General features: G+C 38.0%; 1 long non-coding RNA gene across 1 annotated transcript in view; it reads right to left on the bottom strand.

Moving 5' to 3' along the window:
• Positions 1–1,775: 1,775 nt before the first annotated feature.
• LOC134551773 (uncharacterized) overlaps positions 1,776–25,825 on the bottom strand; it is a 45,168-nt gene continuing 21,118 nt past the window's right edge. The window contains exon 3 of the long non-coding RNA XR_010080675.1: positions 1,776–1,913. This is a non-coding gene — a long non-coding RNA (uncharacterized LOC134551773). The remainder of the gene's footprint in view (positions 1,914–25,825) is intronic.

Genomic DNA, 25,825 nt, shown 5'->3' on the forward strand with positions numbered 1-25,825 from the left:
ATTCTGTGACTTTCTTTGGCAGTAGGTGAATGTCCAGGAGAAGTGAATGTGATGTAGGTCGCACTGCACCCTTTGTAGGGAAGTCCAAAATATATGGCATTGTATAGCTTTATCTGCATATGGCTTCATCAATCTGACTGAAATTTTGAGATGAGTTCATGCTGGCAAGGCCTGACTTCGGGACATGAAGAGGCATAGCTGTCAAACCAATACGACACAATCCTAAATGATGCTTTTATGTCATGGTTCAGTAATAATACTGATAGGATTATTCTCATTAGGAATCTACTTCCAGATTCTGCATAGCAGAAGCCTTTAGAGTCAGCTCTGCAGCTGAGCTGAACCTTTGGGTAAAACTGAACCAGCTACAGATTTCCCTGACACTGTGACACCACCACCTTCAGAGAACCTCTGGGAGGAGCTGACTCATGTCAATGATGCTAAACAAAGTCTTCCCTGGCTAGTAATCAGAGCCCTTGGCTGCCTTTCCACATTTGCTTAAGATAAAGTCCAGCCCCATAGCAGAGAGAATAGCAACATGTGCAACAGTGAGCTACCCCATGGCAGAATTGGATTGAGACAGTGCTGAGATGTGATCTAGAAAGAGATCTTTTAGATTCTATGAGGCCTTTTCTCCTTCCCTGTCAAAACAAGGTCATTGATACATTTTCCACTGCCTTCTCCTAAAATTCGTTGAGTAATGGGGCTTTTCACCAGAAAAAAACTTTTCTTTCAACAGCTGCACTTATAAAATGGGCCTAAGCCCTCTTACATCTTATTGTTATTCTGACAATGTTCAGTATGTCTGCTCAGGGTATGTCACTCTCCTTTGTGATTTCAAAGATATTTTACCATTCACTGATGCCCTTGACAATAAAATTCCTTCCCTCAGAAGCTGTGAGTGAAGCACAGTTTAGGATAAAGAACTGCAAATATTGTATGTATTACATATTTCCTTAAAATGACACTAAAAATAAATCAAGTTTGAAAAATCTAACACTCTGAAGTTAGGAAATGCCAGAATTAATGTTTCCAGTGCAACCTTTATTCAGATCCCCTCTGCATATGCCTTTCTGATAGTCTTAATTACAAGATCAAATGTTTCCTGTGGGTCCCCTGCCTCATTTAGTGCACCAGTTGGGTAGTCCTTACTGAATGGTAGCAGTTCAATTGTGCCTTTCATCTTCAGGCTTCATTGCACAGACTCCCGTGCTTTATTTACTAAATGCCATCTAATGCTTTCACTGAATATAGAATTAAAGGCCAATCTACTGTCTTCATAATGCTGTGTCATAGTTTTAAGCAAAGACATTAATGTTTATATCAGCTGTGTGAAGAGAATTACAGTTCTGCTTTACACATGGAAAACAAAGGCATCGGTGCACTATTCTGAATTAGCCTTGGGTGTTTAACTCAAGAAACAAAGTGGTATTCCAGAATATTTAATTTTTGATATCAATTTATCTGTCACTGAGACCTGGTGTAGTTGCTAGTAAGCCGCTCTTCAGCACATGAGTGAGCTCGGTTAGAGCATGGTGCTTGGAGCACTAAGGCTGTAGGTTTGATCACTGCGTGGACTATTCACTTAAGAGATGGACTTGATGATCCTGATGGATCCTTTCCAGCTCAGAATATTCTGTGATCTCTTTGCAAAGAGTCAGAGTGTTAAATTAGGTATCCTTAAACTGAGCGTGCATTTGGAAGAGGGAGAAACTTTGTTCTTTAAAGCATAAAGAGTCCAGCTGACCTCTTAATAATCAAGTCTCCTTCCCAGAGGTGATCATCACAATGAAATGTCAGACAGCCCATGTCGATAAATTATGCCGAGAGGGAGGGAGGAAGTGAGGAACAAAGGGAAGGGAGGGAGGAACAAAGGAAGGGCAAAAGAAAGCTCTGTCTGAAGATCTTCTAGCCTATAAAGCAACAAAAAGGAGAATTATCATAGGGATTTCAATTTAGGATAAGGGATAAGTAACTTTGTAAAAGTACATACATTTCTTTTTACATAGTGTGCATACAATCAGAAAAACCATAATATTTTCCTTCTGTTACAAGATAAGGATTTTGTGCCAGAAGAACTGTGAAACTTCAAGCATACATGCATGAAGACCTATTGATTTTCTTTTGAAGTAGTTGGGCAAAATAACATCCTAGAGGCTTCAAAGAGGGAGGGAAGGTGAAGGTGTGGCAGTGCATCACCCCCACCCTTGGGCCACACTATGACCTCAGATGAGGAGTTACAAATCTGAGACCTCGTGAAGGAAATCAGAGTGATAATTGTAGTAATGAAATGAGGATAGTTTTTTAAACATCATTGAAGAGTGTGATTGAAGACAGGGATGAAAATGTTCTTGTTTTACATCCAGTCACAGTTTAAAGATGAAGCTTGTCTGAGTTCATGTCTGACTAGTCTGCTCATCTGCACGTCTTTCCTTTTGGACCTTAAGTGTGTGACCTCAGGAAGCTGTTTAGAATTACTGGCTAATCTTAATAGCAGGTTCAAAGCATGACATGGGATTCAGCACCACAAAAATTTATTCCTCTGTCTTGTGTGGTACCACCCAGTGTTTAGTGATTATAAAATGAAATTTGACTTCCTAGCAGTCTCAGCTTCCCTCTGTCTGTGTTCCTGATAATACTCTAAAATTCTGGTGCTCAGTTTTTCATTCGTGAAGTCTCCCTTTCTTTGACTACAAGCCAGGTTGTAGGTCTCAGTGAGATCAAAGTAAATCTTCAAAGTAGCTGACTCCTGATTTTTTTTCAAGAATGGATAAATGTGACTGTATGATATTGTTCACTGTGCAGCCTGTTTGCCACAGGTCTAACTGGATCTGCAATTCTCTGTGATCATATATAAATCAGTGTGATAGCACTTAAAAGGTGACAGTACACTACTATAGGCATGTTGTATCCTGTCCATTCACAGATACACTTGAGGTTTTGGTCTTAAAAACCAAAGACAAAATTAACAGTTAATGTGAACATTTGTGCCTTTTTATATAGGGAATGTTGTAAAAGGTGAGGGCCAGAATATTTTACCTCTCCATTGTAAAGTGTTCAATTCAATACTGAGTCCATTACTCCTGGAGGGAATGTTCCCATAGCTGCACTGCAGGTTTTCCTCTACATTGCTGGTGACACCTACAGAGACCAAAGCAGAGCTTGCTCTGGAATCAGCTCCTGCAGTCAGGTGTCAAACTGAATGTGATCTGCTTCAGCCCTAGTGTGCAGATTGCCACTTTCTATATCCTTGGACTACATTTAATCTCTTTGTCAGTGATGAGCTGTGAACAAACCATGATAGCCACTGTCAAGGGGAGGGGAAAACAGTAGAGAGATGATAATTGAAAGGTGAAGTGAAATGTGATTAAACACTGACCTTAGGTTCTTTTAATCTCCAACACCCGGGACTCAGTCATTTGTGTGAACTTAAACAGGCACACAAGGTTAAGAGCACAGCAGAACCACATCTGTTCACATCTCAAAAATTAATCTAGAAGTGAAGTTTCCTTTCCTGTTCCAATTTAAAGGAACATTTTTGCCTTTCAGGGACAGCAAAAAGGTAGCATTTTCTACAGTTTTTAAAGATACATGACTTTATTTCTTATAAAGTTCTCATATTTGCATTGCTGATATACTTTTAAATTCCTTTCCTGTGCTTGCCACATTTCCTAAATCTGTTGCTTCTTTTAGACTATTATAAAGTGGATCAACTTTTATCTAGTTTTAGTCTCGTTGAATGAACTGGTAAAAAACGTGACTTGGTAAAACTGAAGCTAAAAAATCTGATATGGATTAAAGGAAATGTTAATGGCAAGCAGAAATGAAGTACACTCAAAGTGCCATCTAATAGTTAGTTACAATATGCACTTGATGCTTAAGCTTCATCAGAATTTCCCCAGGTCTTTTATTTTTGAGTCATTTCTGGGTAAATTACAAAAGCTGTCTTGCATTTACATGAGCAAAATGGTAGCATTCAATACAAAAGTGCATACATGCCTGATGATTTGATGTTTTTTACATTTCAAAACTAAGCATTTCCATAGAGGTACTTTACCAAACATATTTTGCAGCAGAAAATACCAAATGCTCACTAAAAATCAAACCTTATGAAAGAATTTCAGATGCACCCCAAGGCTGGAAACCTACCTACTTTGCAAATGAAGGACAATGTGCATATCTTTGCAATGGGGGCGTGAAGTGATTAATGTTTGTGAAATGCTCAGAAAGCATATTTTCCTGTACTCTTAGAGACAAAGCTGATTTTTATCCAAGGCTGAAAAAAAGTACATCATTGCACTTCAGTGTACATTGAGTGTACTCCCAAGGCACAAATACATCATTTCAGCAGCATTCCATTTTCATTCAAAAAATGAAATGAGATTGAATTATGCAGTCAGATCCCAGAGTTCTTGGTAACTTTTCTCTTAGAAATGCTTTCTTTTATTCAAAGTCTTGTCTTTTCATGATTAAATAATACAGTCATTTGTAGCCATAGGATGCTTGGCTTCAGGGACACAGCAGAATAGCTACAATAGTTTCACCAGCTAGCAAACCTAAATACATCTGTGCCAGGGAAAAAATTGCTGCACACTTGAGCTGTTGCAGACAGAACAAATGTTCCCTAATTTTCTGTTAGAGGATTTGCAATTTTTCCACTTGAGATGATGATGCTGAAATGAGAATTTTCACTTTTTGAATATGACATAATTTATGAGGAAGACATGCAGTAAATATTTCAGCTGGAGTAGGTTTAAAATTAGCCCAAGATCAAAAGGTTTAAAAAGTAGCTTCTGTCTTTCTGGAAATTGTTTAAACTGTGTGGGGTTGGATGTGTCAATGAAGAATGAATGACCACCTTGAAAAACAGCTTTGGGAAGCTGCTTCAGAATGGGAAGAGAATGCTGTTTCCTCTGATCAGAAAAGAACCGATCTATGTTGTTTACAGTGTGACCACCAAAGGGCAAATTTTGTCAGAAACATGCAGGATTAGCAGTCTAGGATCAGCTCTTTGCAACCAAATGTGTACATCCTCCGCAATGTCATTAAAGGGTTGGTGGGATTTTTCATAGCAGAAAGTTTTACCAGAATGACAAGGAACTCACAGTCCCTGAAGCTGTTTACCTAAATTCTGTTTAATGGTCTCCAGGATTGTACCCATTGTACCGAGGACAGGGCTAACATTACCTCAGTTTCTAGAGAAAAATTGTATCTTTTACAGACAGCAGGTAAAAAGGTGAGCTGTTACGGGTTTTTTTTTTTTGTTTTCCCCTTGGAGATACCTATTGACATTGTGTTATCTCCATGAGATGATCTCCAGCAGTCGTGCAGGGGTGACCTTAGCAGAGCAGTAGGCAACAGATCAGAAGTGACTCATTGATTTTATGAAGCATTTCCTTTCCCAGCTGTTACCCATCAGTATAGGAGCTTTTTTTAAAAAAATATATTAGAATTAATTTTTCAAGACAGAGTGGGATGACATAAAGCTCCCTGCCTCTCCTGGTTAAAACGTGATGCATTCATTTAGAATATCACACAACATTCAAGAAGAGGTTAGATTTATTTTTATTTTATATGAAACAAAAAGAGTTAAAAGCTAGGTTAAGTGAAATGCAGAGTAGTCAGATACCACGACAATGACTGTGAAAGACAGAGAAAGGGAGTAGAAGCTTACCAGAATATTAGATAGAATCAGTTTCTAAAAAAAATATTTAATGAAACTACTGGATCATCTTCATCAGTGTATGGAGGCTTTGAAGAGCCTCTTAGCAGTTATGGATTTCATAAGAATACTACATCTAACAACCAACACGTGTGATGTATAGCTTTTCTGGACCTATAAGCACCCCAGATGAGTCACAAACCACGGTTTAGGGGGTTTTTTTTCTTGAGTATTTAAATATTGAACAAGTAAAAGTGTGAAAACTGTGAGTTATTTTCATTAGTGCTAGGGAAGGAGATCTTCCTTTGCTCTTCCTTACCCAACTAGTATATTGTTAGCATAAATATTAGAGTAAACTAGATAATACTATGTCTCTAAATGTATAATCTGTTTGTGGCATATGGAAGCCTATAAATTAACAGTTATTGAGGCAGACTGTAGGTATAAACAGTAATTATGTTCTGTACATGAAAATATACTCTTGACCTCAAAACAAAGGACTATCTCAACAGGACAGAAACCAGAACTGAGAGGATACAGTATATCCTGGGTGATTGTAAAGTCTGTAAAAGATGCTCTGTGAGCATTTTCCCCTTTAGACAAGTGATTGTCCTACTCCCAGAGAAAGCCATACCCACAGTTTCCCATATATCAAGTATTTCAACATCTCTCACTTCAGTTTGGAGAATGCAATTCTCCTTTCATCTAGCAAAGTGATGGCAGTAACAACCTATCAAAAGCTGGGTATTATTCACTTCTAAGGCTTCTGTGAAAACTTGCCTTTAAAATGCTAAATCAAATGCTGAAGATCTGCATATCTACCCTAAAATTCATCATCTTCTAAATCTTAAAAAGTCTCTGTGGGTGAGCCTTATTTCTCCCTGACAGGTTGTGCCAATAGCTCTTCTGATTCTTCCAATAAAGAATTTCAGTTGCATTTCTACATAACAGCTGCATAAGCAAAGGTATGGTAAACTTCTGCATACTGGCTGCATCTTTGCTAGCATTCAGAATATCATCAAATCCTGGTGATCTTAAATGAAGAGTTCCTATCTGTCACTGCTTATTGTTGTGCTGTCACAGACAAGTCACACAGTGGCTTTAGAAAGCTGTGACAGGTGGGATTCTGCTGTAACACCATTTTTGAAAAGACTCGGTTCCAAGTCACTGCTTTCTTCCTCCAGGGTTGCCTAGCATCAGTGCAGGAATTCTGCCTCCCTTTTAGGTAGCAGGCAGATTTTTATGATTCTTTTTATTATGCTCTTGCATCTGAAACAAATAATAGATGTGGGTTTTTTCCTTCCATGATTTAGAGCACAGTTAACTGGTTTATAAACTTCCAGTATATGTTTAAAGGGTATTTGGATATAATAGTCATCCTTGAAGGCAATGGGCCAACACTCTAAACTTCACTTCTTCATGTGGGTTTTGTTAGGGAGGGGAGTCCTTTTTTTCTTATGCTAAATATGAAGGTACTACGGTTACTACACAGTTAAATCTTCATTATATATGGTATTAACAAATGTGCCCCTAGGACAGTCTGTTAAATAACTTTGTTAATCTTAACACATTATACTGGATTTATACTCAAGAGGAATATCTCTGGAGAAAGCAGTGAAACAATCTAATGCAGAGAATCCAGACTTATTGTTGTTTCTGATTTTGCAGCACAGAGAGAGGGCAAAAACTTGTAAAGGAGGGAAATTCGCATCAGAATGACTGTCATGAGTTTTGTCATTGGTAATACAAAGGATCTTTTCTGGATTCTTCCAGCATCCCCTCTTTCTAAAGAATCTTTACTTCATTGTAGTTTCAAAATGAACCTCCCATTATAAAAAAGCTCATTTTTAAATGTCAGCAAATATGGATTGACATTAGAAGAGCATAGGAAGTGTTTTGGTGTTGCAGGTCACACACTGTCCCTATCAGCCCTTAAAGACCTTTGCTGTGCCCCTGATCTCCAGGTGTCTCCCAGGACATGGAGAAAGGACTGTAAAGGTCGGTGCAGGCAGGTCCTGCAAAATGCAAGGTGGTTCCCACACCTCTCCGCAGAGGAGAGATGATGTACAGGTTGAAATTCCTGGGCATACTGAGACTTCAGTTGAGGATCTTGGTATTGAAAGGTGAATTTCTATTGCTTTGAACTGTTAGAAAATGTACTGTTAACATTTGTCTTTCCCAGGCATTCATGGGCAACAAAGAGACAAATTTCTTTGTGTACTCTCAGCTCTGTATGTCCATGTGCTCCCAGATCTGATCTGCTCAGGTTACATTACAGCTGCAGGTTACATTCAGTAGGCACCTGTACAAAACATTATTAGTTGGCCACTTAAGCACATTATCTATCACTAGATCACAAAGCATGTCCCTGGTGCTTCAGCTAAGACAAAATTTATTTTACAGTGGTTGTTTCCTGTAGTTAAATCTTCTTTACATATTTCTGGATATCAGTGAGTTCCACTAACGCCAGGACCTGTCAGACAGGTATTAATGCAACAAAGAACTCATGGCTTCAAATTGCTACATTTCAGTATTTCTTAGAACCCAAAGGCAAACATTTACTCATATTCTAAAAAAAGAAAGTGGCTTTTGTCCTGCCACCGCTTCTTTTTTTCACTCCATTTCTCCTTTATCCCTCCATTTCATATTTCCAGCTTTGCATCAAACACTGAAGCCTGTTTTCCCACAGATGAAGATGTCTCCATAATCCATTTAACTCAGTTTTGTAACCAACCAGTCTTTTGTCTTCAACCAGCTTGACAGTGCTGAAGTTCTCCAGTAACCTCTGCATGCCTGTGCACACCTAGAGACTTACAGACTGAGCACATCATCCATGAAACTTGAAACATTCAACAAATGAGTTCAAGTGAAAAGGCAGGGAGAAAAAGAATATTTAAATATATTAGAAGCTCAAGACATATACATTTGACAGGATGGACTGATTTTTTGCTACATTAGTATCAATAAGCTTAATTTGACACATACTTGTATGAGAATGATCTGTTATTTTTCAGAATCAGATTTCAGTATCATGTGGAAATTTAAACTGAATATCTTTGCTTTGATTTTAGCCAAGAGCCCGTTGCAGTAATGAGAATTTTTCATGCAAGGCTATTGTAGTTACTTCCATATCACAAGGAAACACCGGTATATTTGTGTCTCTGCTGCCTCCTTCAGTACAAAAAATAAGGCCATTTGAAGATTTGTATCTGTCATCCTCCACTAACTCACAAACCTCCAGTGTTTTGGTTTTTTAACAGGAAAATAAGTGGAGCTTTCCTATCAGTTTTGACCTCCAGAAACTGGCTTTACTCAAAAGTGTTACTTCTTCTGTTAAACCTAACCTAGTGTTGCTACAGGGAGTAGATAACAATGCACAATAGTCAATTTTGTTGATCCCATTCTGGAGTCTCTTTTTTGATACTACCTGCCTACTGAAGTACAGGCTGAGAACACTTTAAAATGTCCCATGGGGACAGATTGGGAAGATTACATGGAGACAGCTAGAGAGACTGCATTATTCACAAAATTAGAGTTGTGCATGAATGACATAATCCATTTTATTAAAGTGATTTTCTCATTGAGGTCTTAATGTATTTCATACATTTCAAAAGGAAATTACAATATTTGAACTGAATATTACAATTAATTAGAAACAAAGTACATACTCCTAGTCATTTAGAACTCTGGAGCTCAGAATCTTCCTAGCGTATGTGAACTGTCCTGGAGACATATGCTAGACAAAAAGGGAAGATTAAGCATCTCAGGCTTTAATATTTTGACATTTTCCTCCTCATATTTAACTACTTCATGGATAACCTCTCTAGGATACCAGCTCTGCCTTCCTATTTGTAAACACAGCTAGAAGCATGCAGAAATTTTGGTACTTTTCACTGCCCCTCATTTCATCTCAGTCCATTTGGTTGTAATCGCCCAATTCCAAATCTTCTGGGTTTTTTCAATTGCACTGCTTTTGGATCATTACTCCTTTCCAGAGCAATTATTAGACTTCATTCTCTGATTTCAAGATTTCATTCCCTTTCCTGAAAGGAGGAATTTTCTTGCAGGAAAGGGAATGAAATAAATCTTGTGATTTCAATGAGGATTAATTGGACAATCTTTGGTCCGTTTCCCTGCACTTCTTGTTATCCCATTCACTTTTATTGTTTTTCTTTGGTTTCAGAGTTTTTCCTTTTTTTATCTTTAAGATTTCATTTTCTTTAGTTTCTTCTTGTCTCTATTTACATTTCTTCCCTAATTTCAGGATTTGAATTGGAGTAATTTTGGCAATTTTTAGTCTTTTTCACTGTCCCTCATTTCATCTCAGTCCATTTCATTGTAATCACTCCATTTCCAAATTTTCTGGTTTTTTTCAATTGCATTTTATTTGATCATATCTCTTTTCCAGAGCGGTTGTTGGACTTTGTTCAAATAAATAATTTTTACTTAATGTATGGTTCATTATTGCATCAGTAGTTAGGGTTAAAATCTTACCTTTTTCCTACCTCTCCTTATGCTTTCTTTGAGTTTAAAGTTGCTCACACAATATTCTGTGCAGAGGTTGGAAATTAGAGAACCAGACTTTTTGTGTTTTTAATAGAATATGAAACATCTTAACAATAAAGGTTACTTTTTGTCTATTATGCTGCAGAAGAGGTAATGAGGACTGTCAAAACCCATCTGATTTCCCCATTCTCAATAATGGTTTTTCTATCACATCCTTTCTAACATAAAGTAATTCTGTTAAAAATAAAGCAGGCATGAATCTTACTTGGGTTACAGAAAGGTCTGAATCATTTATACCTGAATCAATTTCTAGAAATGCTTATGAGCAGCCAATTAGTAATATTTGTGTTTGGATCTGCCAGTTGGCCCCGAACTGAAAATGAGTATTAGTTTTGACAGAAAGACTGTAGTGTTCACAGATAAAAACAACATTCAATCAAAATCAAGAATATCCTTGAGAATTGCCATCTTGAATGGAACACGCCTGATAAATGGCCAGATAATTCAATTAACGAAAACTACCTGAGACATTTCCCAACTACTGATTCAAAAACTGATTCTGCATTCCTCATACAACATCCTAAAGTCCTGATTCTTTTATTCTTCTTCTATAAAGTCCTGAAAGAGTGGGAGGGAAAAATAGTGCCACACATGAGACCTACATAGGTGCCAACAAGCCATTAATTTGTGTCCATCACATTTCCATAGGGCTGTAGAGGTCTTGATTTTCCCGCTTGTGTTCCACTTTTCCACAAGCAGTGAACAAATTTCAAACTTAATTCAGTTTATCCTGAGAACTGTGAGTAAATTCTGCAAATGACCAGGTAACAAAAGCAATGCCTCTGAGGTCCCTCAGAAGCATCCTGTCAAAGACTAGCATGGTTACAGATGGAAACATGGGCTGGGATGTGCCTAGAACACATGGCTTCCTGGAGAACATTCCTATTTTTCTTCCCTCCACATCCTCTTCTCAAGCAGAATGTAGCCCTGCAGAACGCGGGACCAGAGGAAATCCTGCCATTTGTGGAAAAGGAAGGCAGTTCTGAGCTGCTTCTGTGACTGAGCAAAAATTGATTCCTGGGAGTCTCATATTTCCGTTGACCTGTCATGCTCCCACCATCCTAGTCTGACAAGACTCAGCCCAAACTTAAATATGAGAAGAGAAATAAAATCAAAGGGAAAGGATAAGCAATGGCAAAAGAGTTCTGTAAAGTCAGAAATGTGTATGTCAGGCAAGCATCTCTTAAAAGTTATTCTTATAGCTCCTGTCAGAATATATATTTTGGGAGTTATGGCGATTTCTTAATTTCTCAATTTCTCATTTAATAAAAAAGTAATTGCATAATATGCCAAGGCACAGTTCTGGGCTGTCCTCAGGCACTCACATTCCTGGACTGTATGCTTTTACTCTTTCTTAAATCATTTTTAACAGTTAACTGCGTGTTAAATGTTTTCTATGTTCCTTACTACTGAAACTACTCTTCTGCTCTCTTTTAGGTTACAAACTTTGGGAGAAGTTGCATAGCCAAGGGTTTTTTTAGAATTTCAAAGTGACATATTTTCCCATGAAGAATGCACTCACACTTTGTTGAAGTAAATTACAATTAAGTTCTATATAATTAGAGTATAACCTACAACATATTTATACCAGTGAAAAGTTCTGGAAAATGAAGACAGTAGAACATTGTGTAATGTTTAGAGAAGTATTAGAAAACTTTTAAGTTAAGTATCATTTAAAACAGATTTTAATTAAGGATTTTCCTTTTTTATTATGTATTAAGGTCTCTAGGAACATAACTTCTGTAAATAGTCAAAAATAAACTACATTCAGACCTACATATAAGCGTATTTCTCGACACAGACAAATGAAAACTGTGAATGCTGACATCTCTTTGAAGGAAGATTTTCTTCTGTTTTTCCATCCCAGCCCTTGTTTTATTTATATGGCTATGTGCACTTTTTTTTTCATTATTATTATTATTTTTAATTTTCTTAAGGAAAAAAAGAGGTGAAGGAAAACAGATCTTTGTTTTCCAACTGAGACAGTGAGATGCTTTCCAAAGCTTCTTTTGTTTTTAATTTACAGAAGCCTTCATGTTTAATCTACTAAGCCAACAAATAATCTGTTTGCCAGGTTTTACATAAGAGTCGCAAAAAGCGCATGCAGTTGCTGACTTTATTCTTTTTTAGGATACAGATTGCTTCTCTGCCATAAACTTGAAAAGATCCTTTTGGAGGACTTTCCACAATTAACTTATTTTAAACTATGCATTTTGTTTCCCAGGAGGTATTTCATTTTTATCCACTGTCTTGAGTATCTTTAGCTCTATTTCTTAATACCAACAAAATTAATTTGTGCCTTATCTGAAAGATAAAATAGCAGACCCTGTGCCTTTGTTCATGAAAGCAGCTGTTTAAGAGCAAAAAAAAAACCACCCAAGAGTATTGAGAAATATGTTCAGAGCAGATGACCACTCCCACATATTTCCATACACAGAAAAAAAAAATACTTTTACATCCTTCAGTTCTTTCAGAATAATCCTATATCCTACATGTCCTAATATTGAAGGTGAATTTCAATATTTAAAACTTAATGTGTATCCTGAGAGCCACCAAAACATTGCAGGACAGTAACACAAAACTGTAGTGTCTCTACACCTTTGTAGATGTGTTCTGAGAAATCTGTGTATGTAGGCAAGACAGAAACAGACAGGAGCTCCTCCAGAGATCCTCCCTCTCCTTCTCTTAAAGAATGGCTATATGACTTGAGATGGGCCAAAGGAAAGAAAATCAACAAAAAGGGCAAAGAGAATTCAAATAAACATAAAACAATGGCTGAGACCTTTTTAATACAGTAGATATGTGAGTAAATATCTGAAAAGAGTGCAGAAGCATTACTAACAATTTAATTGTTGCATCTTACATCTATGTTGCTTGTAAATACATGTAAGAAGGACATTCAGAGTCCCAGCCCTTGGGATGCAGTCAGTAATTTACAGCATTTGGAAAAAAAGTTATCCATGTCTACCAGCTGTAGGTTAAAGCTTTGGCCTCAGCTCTTACTGCTGAATTGTTGGTGTAGCCAAATACGGCATTCTTGAGTTCAGAATAAATGAAATTTTAGGTATTTCTTTACGTTTCTTCAATGATACACTAAGTACAGGGCTTCATAGCTAGAGTTGATTTGTATGGCCATGAATTCTCATTTCATTCAAGGGGTTTATTTTATTTACTGCCTTTCATCTACTTCATTCAAGTTGAGTTCTGTATTACTATACAAGTCAGTTTGCTCTTGGGCTAGTCAGAATATAAGGAGATAATCTGTGCCAGCGAATTCCAGAATTTAAATTTTCATAATTTTATTTAAACCATCTCAAAACATGCACATTTTCAAAATTTGTTAAACAATGTCCTGAGAATAAAAAATCGCAAAATTCAGAATCTTTTGTCTTAATTTATGCTCACAATTCACTTTTCCTTTAATAGATTTATAATGTGCATTCACTAGTTCCTTCTTGCAGAACCATCAGTGCGTCTTCAGAAAATAACTCCTTTCTAAAACCTTCACCTCTCAAACACCTTCCTTATCTCTCTTGGCTGAAATAAGGAGATACAAATTCCTCCTCAGCCCTACTTTTTTACTGTGGAGGTAAACCAGCACTCAAAGTAATTTGCACCTAGGACAGCATGGAGTCAGGATGTGGGTTTGGATACCCACCTCTTTTACTCTGTGTAGTTTGCCTCCATAGCAGAGCAACCTCAAACAATGCCCATGGCTCCAGCAAAACAATAAATGGGAAGAAATTTTCTCAGTGAAGAAGAACTGTGGTGCGGGGAGAGCCAAGCTATAAGTTTAACATGAGCAACTCAAATGCATGGCATTGCCCCCATTCCTAATAAGCACTTTTTCGGAGAGAACTTGTATTGTCCCACAGTTCCCTGTAGTGCAGATCATTACATCTTTCTGCCAATGTAATGTAGCAAGATTAGATGAAATGATTACAAGAATTTGGTTTGCAGAAAAAAAAATAGTTTTCTATCACATGCTGCCACTAATGATGCATTTGACTGCATTCAGCAACTCCCAGGCCACATTTATACCCAAAGAATTTAGGAAAGTAATGCAGCCTCCCTGCTCCCTCCCACAGCTCCTGGTCAGGCTGCTGTGCCTCTCATTTAATTTCTTTTTTTTAATCTGCCTTTACAAACCCCTTGAGGCACATGTTCTCAAAAGTGAGAACCACTCAAATATAGTTTACGTTACCCCACAGAACATTATAAAGAGGCAAGAAAGTTATCAAGCAAGGTGACGATTCACACCAGAAATCATTTTGTAAACTCTGAGAGATGTTGTCACATTGAAACATTGAAAATATCCTTTGGTGTATTCCTTGCTTTCATCCATTTGCTATTAGTCTTTTAGACTGTGAAGTAAACTCTTGAAAAAGAACAATATGTCCTCTGCTCTTTTCACACAGACAACCAGAGTCTTGGGTTTGCCCTTGTTAAACACTTCTATCAGTCAGCAGTATGTTCTTTTTAAAAATGAGTTTAATGCCAGCTTGAGTGGTAGGCTGACAGCCCTGGAGATGTCCATTGTTTATGTTCAGAGAAGGCTGAGCAGTGGCACGACCGCACGCATTTTTCTCTGTAGACCTTCCTCACCTCTGATGCAGAGGGGACACCTCCATGCAGAGAGATACTCTGGTCTCTATGGCCATTCGCTGCCTGGCACTGAAGGCACACATTGGCAGGATTATGTGGATGAAGCTTTTTTGCAAAGGAATTCAGTGTTCATAGCTGCTGGGCTGGTTCCTTTTGCTTCCTGATAAACAACCTTTTGAATTCAAAAGCCAAAAACCACTGATAATATGACCTTGTCTTTATTGTGTGGTGAACAACAATGTACTCAAGAGCATCTTCTTCCACCTTGTACCAGAACACCAAAATTACATTCTGTTACTTTCTTGTTGAATTACTAGCATTGCAAACGCATTCAGGTCTTATAGAAAAAACACTTTTTTCATCTTTGGAAGTTATGTAATTCCTTCATCTTAGGAGATCATAGCATGCACTTCAAATATCTGTTTGACTTAGCTAAAATAACAGAGAACACACAAAATATACCAGTGTTTGTTACTGACTTCAGACATCACTACTGAAAGTGCCTGTGTCATGTGTCAGGTTATGAAAACTCTCTTCTTAATGATTTTGGCAATTCCTAGTATAAACTATGGCTTTGTAAATTAATATTGGAACTGCAGTGGATGAAAAGGTGCCCTGTCAGCTGACATCTTGATTAGCAAAGAACAATCTGTTACTCCTTGTGCAGCCCACCAAAGTATTTCCGACACTGTCTTCTCTGACAGTAAAGGGAACACAGCCTAGCATATCTCCACTCTCTTTGCATAAATTCAAGACTTACAGCCCGTGTAAAGAAACACAGAGTGACAGCAAATGCATGGATAAGTCATAGGATGGGAATTTTGAAGATCGGGATTCTTAGCTTGGCTCTTCTCAAGATTTCCCGTGTCATATTGGATAAATCAATTTTAATTCTGAATAGCTCATTGCTACAGCCAAGTTAAATTTGTCAAATACCTTAAGGTATGTAGGCTAAATCCAAGAGTGCTTATAGTTGTAAGATGGAAAGTTCTTTGCTTTTTTAAAGTATTGATTTTCTTCTACCCATTTATGTTGAGAGTGCATTTTATATATATCTTTTACTATAATATGAAATAAAAGCTTTGAAATACCTAGGGGGGGAAAGGGGGGGTTGTTTCATGATGGTCTACTAAAAATTGTATGTATGGTGTTTCTTTGCTGTAAATAACATAATTTATGAGATTTGCAGAGATGTAGAATTCCAATTCACAGACAGTACTTTGAAATGTGATTTGGGGTTGATTCAGGACAAAAATCCAAGCTGTTTAAATTCTCTGGTAAATGGGCTAGAGATCTGACCCCCATGGTCTTCACGGCACAGATTCCCTGGGGTGTGCAACCTGTGGAAGTGCTCTGTGGGTTTGGCTGTCCCAGATGGATGCCAGGCTGTTTGTACTCTCAGCTCTGATCAGCCCTGTAGATGGGATGCCGAGGTGTTCAGGTCCCACGAGACTGAAGATCTGACAGTGTCCTGGTCACATCATACCTCTCTAAAAGCCAAAACACTTCTTTTGAATGTTTCAGTTTCAGAAAACTGCTAGATTTTTACAGTTACTTCAAATTTCTGTGACTGTAGCATGTATCAGTCATGTCATTGCTTGATGTGCACAGTCATGTGCACAAATATATTTGCTACAATGATAAATGAATTGACAGAAGGGTACTGTGGGAAGGAGTTTTACAGATACTAATTTATATGTTGCAACTACTTCCTATTAGTTATAAAGGAGTTACTTAGCAGGGACATAGAACTGCACAGAAGATTGTTGTGATAGTGGCTAGTTTAGTAGCAAAAGTGATTTTTCTCTGCTCAAGCTGGCTAAGACATTAGAAAGACTTCTATTTGGGTCTGTCATCATTTGTGGACAGTTTTTTGTCTGGAAATGATGATTCGGGTCTGTCATCATTTGTGACTGTTTTGGTCTGGAAAGTTTTTTGTTTTGCTAATAAAACTGTTCCGCACCCCGGCTGCCTGGCAGAGGAGCTGTGGGCACCCCACTTGCCTGCTGCAGGAGTTGCAGGATGGCTACTAACATTACCTTACTGGTCTAGCAAACTAGCACAGGCACTGAAGAATGGAAATTATGAGGGTAAAAAAAGATAGGGATGAACTTTATGCTAGATATATAGTGGGTTTGTTTTGTTTTGATTTGATTTTTTTAAAAAAGCCTTAATCAGACCTTACCAAAAGGAAAAGGTTTGTATACCAGTCACAAATTTATGAGTGTTAGCTTCTTTCTGGGCTCCTGGGGCTGTTAAACTATCCAGTAATAGATGGAATTAATCTTGAAAAAAATAATTCTAGTTTTTAAATAAATATTGGTGACACTCATTAGATTTCACAGAAATAAAATATAGTGTTAATTCAATTTTATAATGACTAGACCTCAGCTGGGTGACATTATTGGAGCTGCATGAAAGTCTTGTTTACGTAACTGGAGTTTCTAAAGCCTAACACTGTGTAAGATAGAGGTAGAGGGACATTCCAGAAATTATTTGCTATGTTTTTATTGATGTGTTTTGCCAGGTCATAGGCTGAAATAACTCAATAAGAAGTCTGAAGTCTTCTGACTTCTGGCCTTGGTTTACTAACAATGTAACTTTTTATACTGGATAACTAGTTTAAAACATTTGAGCCTAACTTCTCCATGTAAAAAGAAACAGTAATAAAACAAGCACCATACAAGAAGGTTATGCAACTATTTGAAATCAGGACATCTAAAACTGAAAATTCTCAAAACAGGAATTGCCATTGAAAAGCAAAATATTTTCAGAGGGAAAATAAAATACTGATTTGATTAAATACTGACTCTGTTAGCTGTTAAAAATAAAAAAGCTCAGATATAATAGAACAGCAGGTAATAGGACTCTATGGAAGAAGCATATTTTGCTCTTGCAAGTGAACCCTTTGTTTTATATCATGGTGAGGTCAGGACATGACAAATGTTGCTGCTACTAAGCTCAATAGCATGAGCAGGACTAGACAGGCCGGTGGATGAGCTGGCACAGGAGTGGCTGAGAGACAGGACTGGGCCAGCCTCACAAGGGAATTAGACTGCTGAGGGCTGGGAGATTTTTTTGTAGGTGTGTATGCTCCAAGTCACACTAAATATCTGTGCACGTTACTCAGAAAATTACTTCTCTTTTTTTTGGTATATTAAGACTAGCTCATGTTTAAATTAAGAGATTACTTTCCCTGCAATGTTTTTCAGGGTTTATGGATTTGTCATCAAGATTTCATGGCTGCTGTGATGAATTGCCATTAAGACATTATCCTCAAAAGAACAAAGAAGGGCTTTCTTACCTGGGTAATTTTGAAAATAATAGGAGCATTTCACTAAAGTGAAATGACTGCTAGAGGGATATTTCTTACTGTATCCAGACTTTTTTTTTTTTTTTTTTGCTAAACCTTTTAAAGCTTTCCTTTCCCTTTGACACAGAAATTAAGATATTGCTCTGTATGTAATACGCGACATTGCAGCCTTTAGTCACGGAGATCTACGTGTTCCTATACACATCCCAGGCCTGAGCCAAAGTTATATTTAAACATAAGCACAAATCTGTAAGGATGGGTCTCTTTCTTCCAATCTAGCTTGAACATTTATTCCTTTTTGTGGTTTGGGTCTACTCACCACCATTTGTTATGGTGTACTTTCCTCAGCAATAAACTGAAAATTGTATGACTGATGAATATCTAAACCACTATTAGTTAAAGCCTGAAAAGACAATGCTGTTTACACCAGCATTACATGTTGTTCATACCAATATTGCAGCTTCATGGTAAAAAAGGCAGTTAGATCATAAAGGAGTAGCAGTTTTTAATGGAATTTAGTAAGTATGGTGTGAAATATTATTTTAGTCCTGTGAAGGATGAATGAGCTGATGTTTAACAGTCAGGACTGTCCACTACTGACCCAAAGAAAAAAGTAATGGCAGCATTCTCTGAGAGATCAGCTGGTTTTATAGCTCCCAGCTATTATTTTCAGCATTTCCTGTTTCATGCCTTTTATTGGAGGAGACAAAAAGACATTCTGAGAGATACAGAATTATAGGACAGGACAAAATGGGATTATACTGACATGGAGATAGGGGCTATTCCATTTTCTGTATTTACTGGATCACTTGGGTTGTTGTTAGCAGTAAATAGACAACATTGCCACTTTAGCTATGTAGATGAAGTTATGCAGCAATTCCAGCTGAGCCATACTGAGATAGCCTTTTATTTTCTAAAAATAGTCAGTGTGTTAAACTGAATCATATTGGTGATTGCCACAAAATCTTGTGTAGAAAATCTTACCACAGTCACAAAATAATTGGGAATTGGTTGTTTTGTGTAACATCTATATTGACATCAAACCATCACTGGCCATTGCTTTTAATCTGATGTGTGTGATTCTCACAACCATGGACCACAATTAAGTAAAAAAAGCTTAGGTGGCAATCATGTGCCTTGATTACTTTCCAGAAGATAATGAAGTTAGTGAACAGCTCATAAGTTCATTCCCACTGTTATCTGCAAATAGTATATATACATAAAAAAAAATAACAGTAGAGATATTCAGGAATGGTGTAGAACATGAAGTAGTTTGTTATTGGGATGCTGCTTCTAGATATTTGCATGCAAGTGTCTGTCTGGGGTACTCAGATCTGCTGAGAAAGGGAGTGCATTGATAATATTATTATAATATGATTCCTGCTGTAGTAATAAGAGATTTAAATCTGGGTCAGGTTCCTCTGGTCTTGTTCAGACATAGGTTTACAGTTCAGTAAGAGGTATAGTTGCTTGTCAGATACAGAATTAGATACATTTAGTGATTTAATGTGTTCATATTGCTTATTAATTCAGAGCTTCACATTAATTTCACATTAATTATTTGCTAGGTGAAAAGTTTGCTGTTGATGGCTCAAGTGTGGTCACTGGCTTTTTTATTCAGAAGGAAGTTAAATAAAACTTTTAAAAGAGAACACAAAGAATGAAACTAATTCTACAATTTTCCAATGATCCAAGCTGAAAAATAATGAGAAAGATGTTATTCAGACAAGAAGATAAAACCAGTTGTGCTCACAGTGTTTGATTACAATGTCCTACAGCTTGACACATTTAATTTAATACTCTTTAACTGGAGAAAAGGAAAAATATGCATAACAATGTTATGCATGGAAATTGTCTTTGCATTACTTTCAAATAATCAATACTGAAAGAAGGGAGGAAGGAGAGAAGACAGTCCAGACTGTTTACATCATTTGTTTTGTTAATGTAGTGCTTCTAAAACAGGAAGAGAGAAGGGGACAAAGAAAACAGACAATTCCTCTGGCTTTCAAGTAAGAAAATCCTGAGACTCTGTGCTCTGTCACAACAGCTCTTACACAGACAGGCTCCCTGAATCAAAGTCTGTGTCAAGGTGGAGAGATTACCTTGACTACAGTGTTGGGAGATAACCATCACCAGGGTGACAGAAGCAAAGAGAGGGAGAGCAACTGCAAGGACAATAAGCTATGTGCATGTAGAGAAATTTCATCTTTCTATGCATAGGAAATGAGTTTGCTCTTTATCTCCCTGCACATCTCTCTCTCTTGTCCAGAGGAGCAACCCTGCATTCCCAGATGCCTGCAGCATGCCTTACAGAAGGCGTTATGATATCAAAGTATGGGAACCCATACTTTCCAAGCCCATGGCATGGAAAGAGTCTCAGAGGCACACAGACATCGGGCCACTCTAAATGTTCACTGGTACAGAGAATCTTCCCAACTTCTCACCATTATCCTTGGAAGCAGCAGGGCTGCAAAGATCAGTATAATTATCTGTTCTGTCTCAGGAGCCTGATAGTTTCCATTTGTTCGCTATTGCATTTTTTTGTGGCAAAAACTTAATAGCAATTACAGATTTTTAAAATTAATTCGTGTGGTAGATAAATGAGAGAGAATGACAAAGAAGGGGAAATAAAATGGAAAACAGGTGGACAGCAGCAGTCTGTTATCTGGTCATCTGTAGAGCCAGGAGTACTGCTTCAATCTTCAGAGCTTTCCCTGTAAGATTTCCCACTACCCCCAGTCCTTGGCAATGGCTGATGGAAAGCTGGACAGAGTGTACCTCCCCGTATTTTCTCAGTAGGTCTTAGAACTAGGTCTTCAGAACACCACCCCCTGGTCTATGCTTACAGGAATCCTTCGCCATCTGGCATTAAAGCAGAATTTTATGGTAGGAATTTTAAACTAAAACCAAAGTGCCAAAATAGGACATCTAAGAGCATCAGATCAAATCTAGCCTGCAATAGCAAAGGTCTCTGCAGTAGCAAAATTCCTACTGAAAACTGATAATTCCACCTAGGTAGAGGTCATATAGGTCAGGGAAGGGAATAATAAACATGCATAGACATACTGATGGGGACATATAGGTGAAAAGCTAGTATGCACATCTACTTTTCCAAGAAGAATGACAGGCTATACAGGAAAAAGCATTCTGTGATGTAAATTTACATTTCTGTCCTGCTGATAAATGGGGCAGTGAAACAGCTGACTGCTCCCCTAGTGCAGGTGTGGGAGTTATTTACTTTCTAATCCTTTCCCTTTTGGCTCTGGCTGGACACAAATGAAAATTCCTGGCATTAGGTTTTAGAAGAGATGGAAAAAGCACAGGAACCAATTTACAGGGTTTCACTTGACTAGCTTTCTTCATTTGACTCCTATTAGCTCTGATAATGTATCCTCACCATTAATCAGTTAGGGAGAGAAGAGGTGATGCCTGTTTTTTCACATGCATAGGAGGATGTATGTACACCACAGCAATCTCATTGGAAAAATTTCAGCACCTCAGAGTGTCTCCTTCAGGACTTACAAAACACAAAGGTAAGTGACCCTGAGCACTGGGACAGCCTTTGGAAGGCATAGGTTTGGGAGGAATGTCTGAAATAAATATTTGAGTTAGTGGTACCTTCAGCATAAACTTTATAGAACAAATGTATGCCTGCCATAATCCCATTAGAAAGAGTGGGACCGAAAGATTGTAGAGGCAGTTAGATATTGTAGATATTGTTAGATAGGAACTTCCTCCCAGGTGTGAGATTCCCAGCACGGAACCACAGTGACAGCAGTCTAAGAGCTGCTGGTGTGGTAACAAGAGCTTCTTCTGGAGAGCTCATCTTTTGCATCTTCCCGGTGGCTCCTGAGGAGAGGAAACAGGCTCTGAGCTGAACAGCCCTGGAGGCTTCACCTCTTGTGTCTTGCACTATAAAAACAAAACTGTTTGCCCTGACAGCCCTATGCAGATATCAGAGCTTCATCAGTATGGAGCTTGTAAAACGTTTCTGCGTGTTATGCCAGTCACTAGTCAAGCCTGACAGCTCCTCACTGCTGGATCATTACACAGAAGTGTAAAAAAAATACAAAAGGTGTTGGTTGATTGCTATGAAGTTTGATGTAAATGCATCAACACTAATGTATTTTTAAAGTGTAGTCAGTAAATTGCAGCAGTTGGTTTCCATAGCAATGATGTCCACAGTAATGCTAGTAAAATCTGAGATTTTGTCACACAAAAATATGTCCATAACAAGTGAGAACAATGGTCCAGCCTGATCAGTATCTCCAACAGTGTCCTAGGCAGATGCCTAGGGCAGAATATAAGAGTAGGAGAGTGCCAGGTAATGTATACCAGCTGTAGGGGATCAATACCCATGGGTCTGCAGCTCAGAAACTCTCTGAATTAAGTGATTTATTTGTTTTCAATGATCTTTGATGGATTTTTCTTCCATGAGTTTATTCTATTGCTTTCTAAGTCTAATTTTCTTCACCAGTTCTTTCTCTTTGTGCCACATCCCTTAATTTCAGGAATTCATTACAATATATACATATCAGGAAAGAGATAAGGAAGCCAAAACTCAAGTCTGTTCCAAGACTTCTAGGACCACACCTAGCTTTTGCTAGCAGTTAAAACTTGACATGATAGACTTGCCAGAAATTCATCTCTCTGGTTATTAATTAAACTATGATCAATCAAACCTGAACTAGAGCAGACTAAATACTCCCCAAAAGCTAAGATAACTCATGGGAATATTCTGTATCTGGATTATTTTCAGCAGCTCTAAGCCCCTTGAGGAGAAACAAATAAATTTTCATGTTAAGATTAACACTGACAATGAACAGAACTTTCACCTTGCCCATATCTATCCAGTCTTAACAGGGCATTTCCATACTCTGCTTCATTGCTGCCAGCTTGTACAGCTGAACCAATTTGAAAGGAGGTTATAGAATAGAATATGGTCCCTGCATCTTATTCAATGTTTGCTTTCCGTCACTTACTAACCATGTTTAATTAAGACCCCACATTTGTTCCTGACTATTTAGAGAAAAAGTTTTTTCAGTCACTGCATTTCAACCAGGGGAAGTAGTTATGAACCATATGGAGCATATAAGATGGGATAGAAAGATCCTAAATTTAAATACTTTATAATATGTTAACCAGAAAAAAAAAAAAAAGGGAAAAAAGGGGAAAAAGGGAAGGGAAGGGAAGGGAAGGGAAGGGAAGGGAAGGGAAGGGAAGGGAAGGGAAGGGAAGGGAAGGGAAGGGAAGGGAAGGGAAGGGAAGGGAAGGGAAGGGAAGGGAAGGGAAGGGAAGGGAAGGGAAGGGAAGGGAAGGGAAGGGAAGGGAAGGGAAGGGAAGGGAAGGGAAGGGAAGGGAAGGGAAGGGAAGGGGGAAAAGGAAAAGGAAATAGAAACTCCCCCCCCCCCCCAAAAAAAAAAAAAAATTAATTTGCTCTTCCCAATGCAAGAAATAGTTCTCTTTAAGGGAAAGTGTCCCAGCAGATTGTGAACCTGGCACTCCCTCTACTGGAGTAGGCAGCTCAGCCTGTGTAGCTTCACTAGATTCTCACTGGAAAACACACCCTAAAACTGCATCATGTTTCCCCATCAAATCTGATTTGCTAATATGTTCATAGCGAGTCATTCAGTGTGTTCTGTCAGTGCTTTGTTCATGTTCTTGTCTGTTAATGGTGATCATTCAGCAAAGGGTCCACAAATCAAACTGCTGTGCCCTGAAAGGATTCACTGCCTAGTGTTTGCAGTGGGTTTTATAATCTAAATTACCTGGAATGTTACCTGTTTCTGAGTGAGTGGCTGCATAGCCTTGAATGAGGGAATGAATAATAAATAACAAATATAAAGTTGTGAAAACACATCAGATATTCTTATTTCCCTGCACTCATCCTCTCTCATCCACCAGTTTGGTCTGCATACAAGGAAGCTTATCCTAAAATAAGCCTGTAAACAGTTCTATGCTGATGCATAATATATGAAGATTCCAGTTTCAGAGAACATTTCAGTAGAATATTTGTATGACTGCAGTATGCTAAACACACAGCTATTTTACTGCTCCAGTAGTTTGATTTGAGAGATCATAGGAATAGATGGCTGGATAGAGCTTTTGGAACATCTGTATAGCTGATGTTAGGAAGCAAGCTCACATGGTTTTGCTCAATTGCTATCCTTTGTTTCGGTTAACTCTTGACATGTGTGCCATGGGTGCAGCAGGAGCTTCAGGCAAAGCTTCCTCTCCATGCTATGTGCCTTTCCTGGTTATTGGGAGCTTGCTGAGGAAACAGGACAGACTCTGTGAGATTAGCCACAGTACCACTGCTTTAATGTGCTCCCTCTGAGGTAATTGTGATTATTCATGAGAAAAAAAAGGATTATTCAAAGTTACCGCACAAGCCTGGGTCTTCAACTATCTGCATTTTCACTGTGACTACCTGCAATTCACAGAGCTTCCTGATAGATAAAACGTCTATTTTCTGTAGCGCTGGGTGAATAGATATATTTCAACTGTTGTGTGCTCAGATACTGCAGCAGCAAGACTAGATAAATACCTCCTGTAAAGAGAGGCAAAGCCTTCTCCATTTTGCCTCACCACATTAATTCCTCCCATGTTACTGCAAAGATTGCAATGATGATTTAGGTTGCATTTCCTATAAGAGATAATATTTGGGGGGCTCTTCTTTATTTACAGCCCTGATTTTATAACTTTGTCCTTTCAAAGATTTTCAGATTTATTTCAGGTTTTGGAGAGATTGACTTTCAGCTACAGACAAAGGATATCAGATTAATTTCTCCCGGCAGTGTCTGTAGACATCCCAAAACCACAAAGAATTCTGTAAGGAAATCATTGTTGTTTTTGTTTCATTCAAAGGCAAACAACTAAATCAAATTAAAAAACAAAACAGAAACCAAAATTCCCACCAAAACCAAACACAGAAACATACATGATACATTATGAAGTCTAAGTATGAAAGTCCTGCGATTAACAGAAGTGGAAATTGTTCAACACTTTGGTCTCAATCTCCTTGTGAGTAAACAGCAATAAAATCATTCTGCCTTTATGAGGCACTGAAGGATACAATAGGTCTAGTGCAAATGGTTTTGAATTGTTTTTTTCTGTTGGATATGAAATTGCTGCTTAGATTGATTTAGCCAACTGGAAATGTTGTATGGCTTTCAATACTTACTTTCTCTTATGTTTTTCTCAGCCCTCATATTCCCTTAAAACTCTTTAGTGCAGGGAGCTGCTAAAACTGAGCTGTGCAAAAGGTGCTGAATGTCTTTCCTTTGGATAGCTGGTTTTGGTTTGAGACTGATCACCAAAATTAAGGTGACATCTACGTTATTGATTCATGCTGAGAATTAGTTGCACAATCCTAATACCATCCTTAGATCCCTTAGACCCTAGAAGATGAGAAATGGAGGATTTTTAGGTAAGGTGAGTAAGACTTTGGAAGGTTTAGGCTTGTGAGAGTGTTTGGCTGGCAGTGGAAGTTACAGGACTGGGGTGAGGTGTATTGTCAAAGTGAATACAACAGCATCTGTGAGTCCTAAGAGTGAGAACAGCAGTGAGCTGGGACACAGCCAATTCCACAACACATAATAAATAATGGCTACAGATCAGAATTTAATTTCAGAAAACTGAAAATAATTCTTCATACTGAAGTTATTGCAGTCTTTTTT

The sequence above is a fragment of the Prinia subflava genome, chromosome 5 (genome assembly GCF_021018805.1).
Source record: "Prinia subflava isolate CZ2003 ecotype Zambia chromosome 5, Cam_Psub_1.2, whole genome shotgun sequence".
Lineage (NCBI taxonomy): Eukaryota > Metazoa > Chordata > Aves > Passeriformes > Cisticolidae > Prinia > Prinia subflava.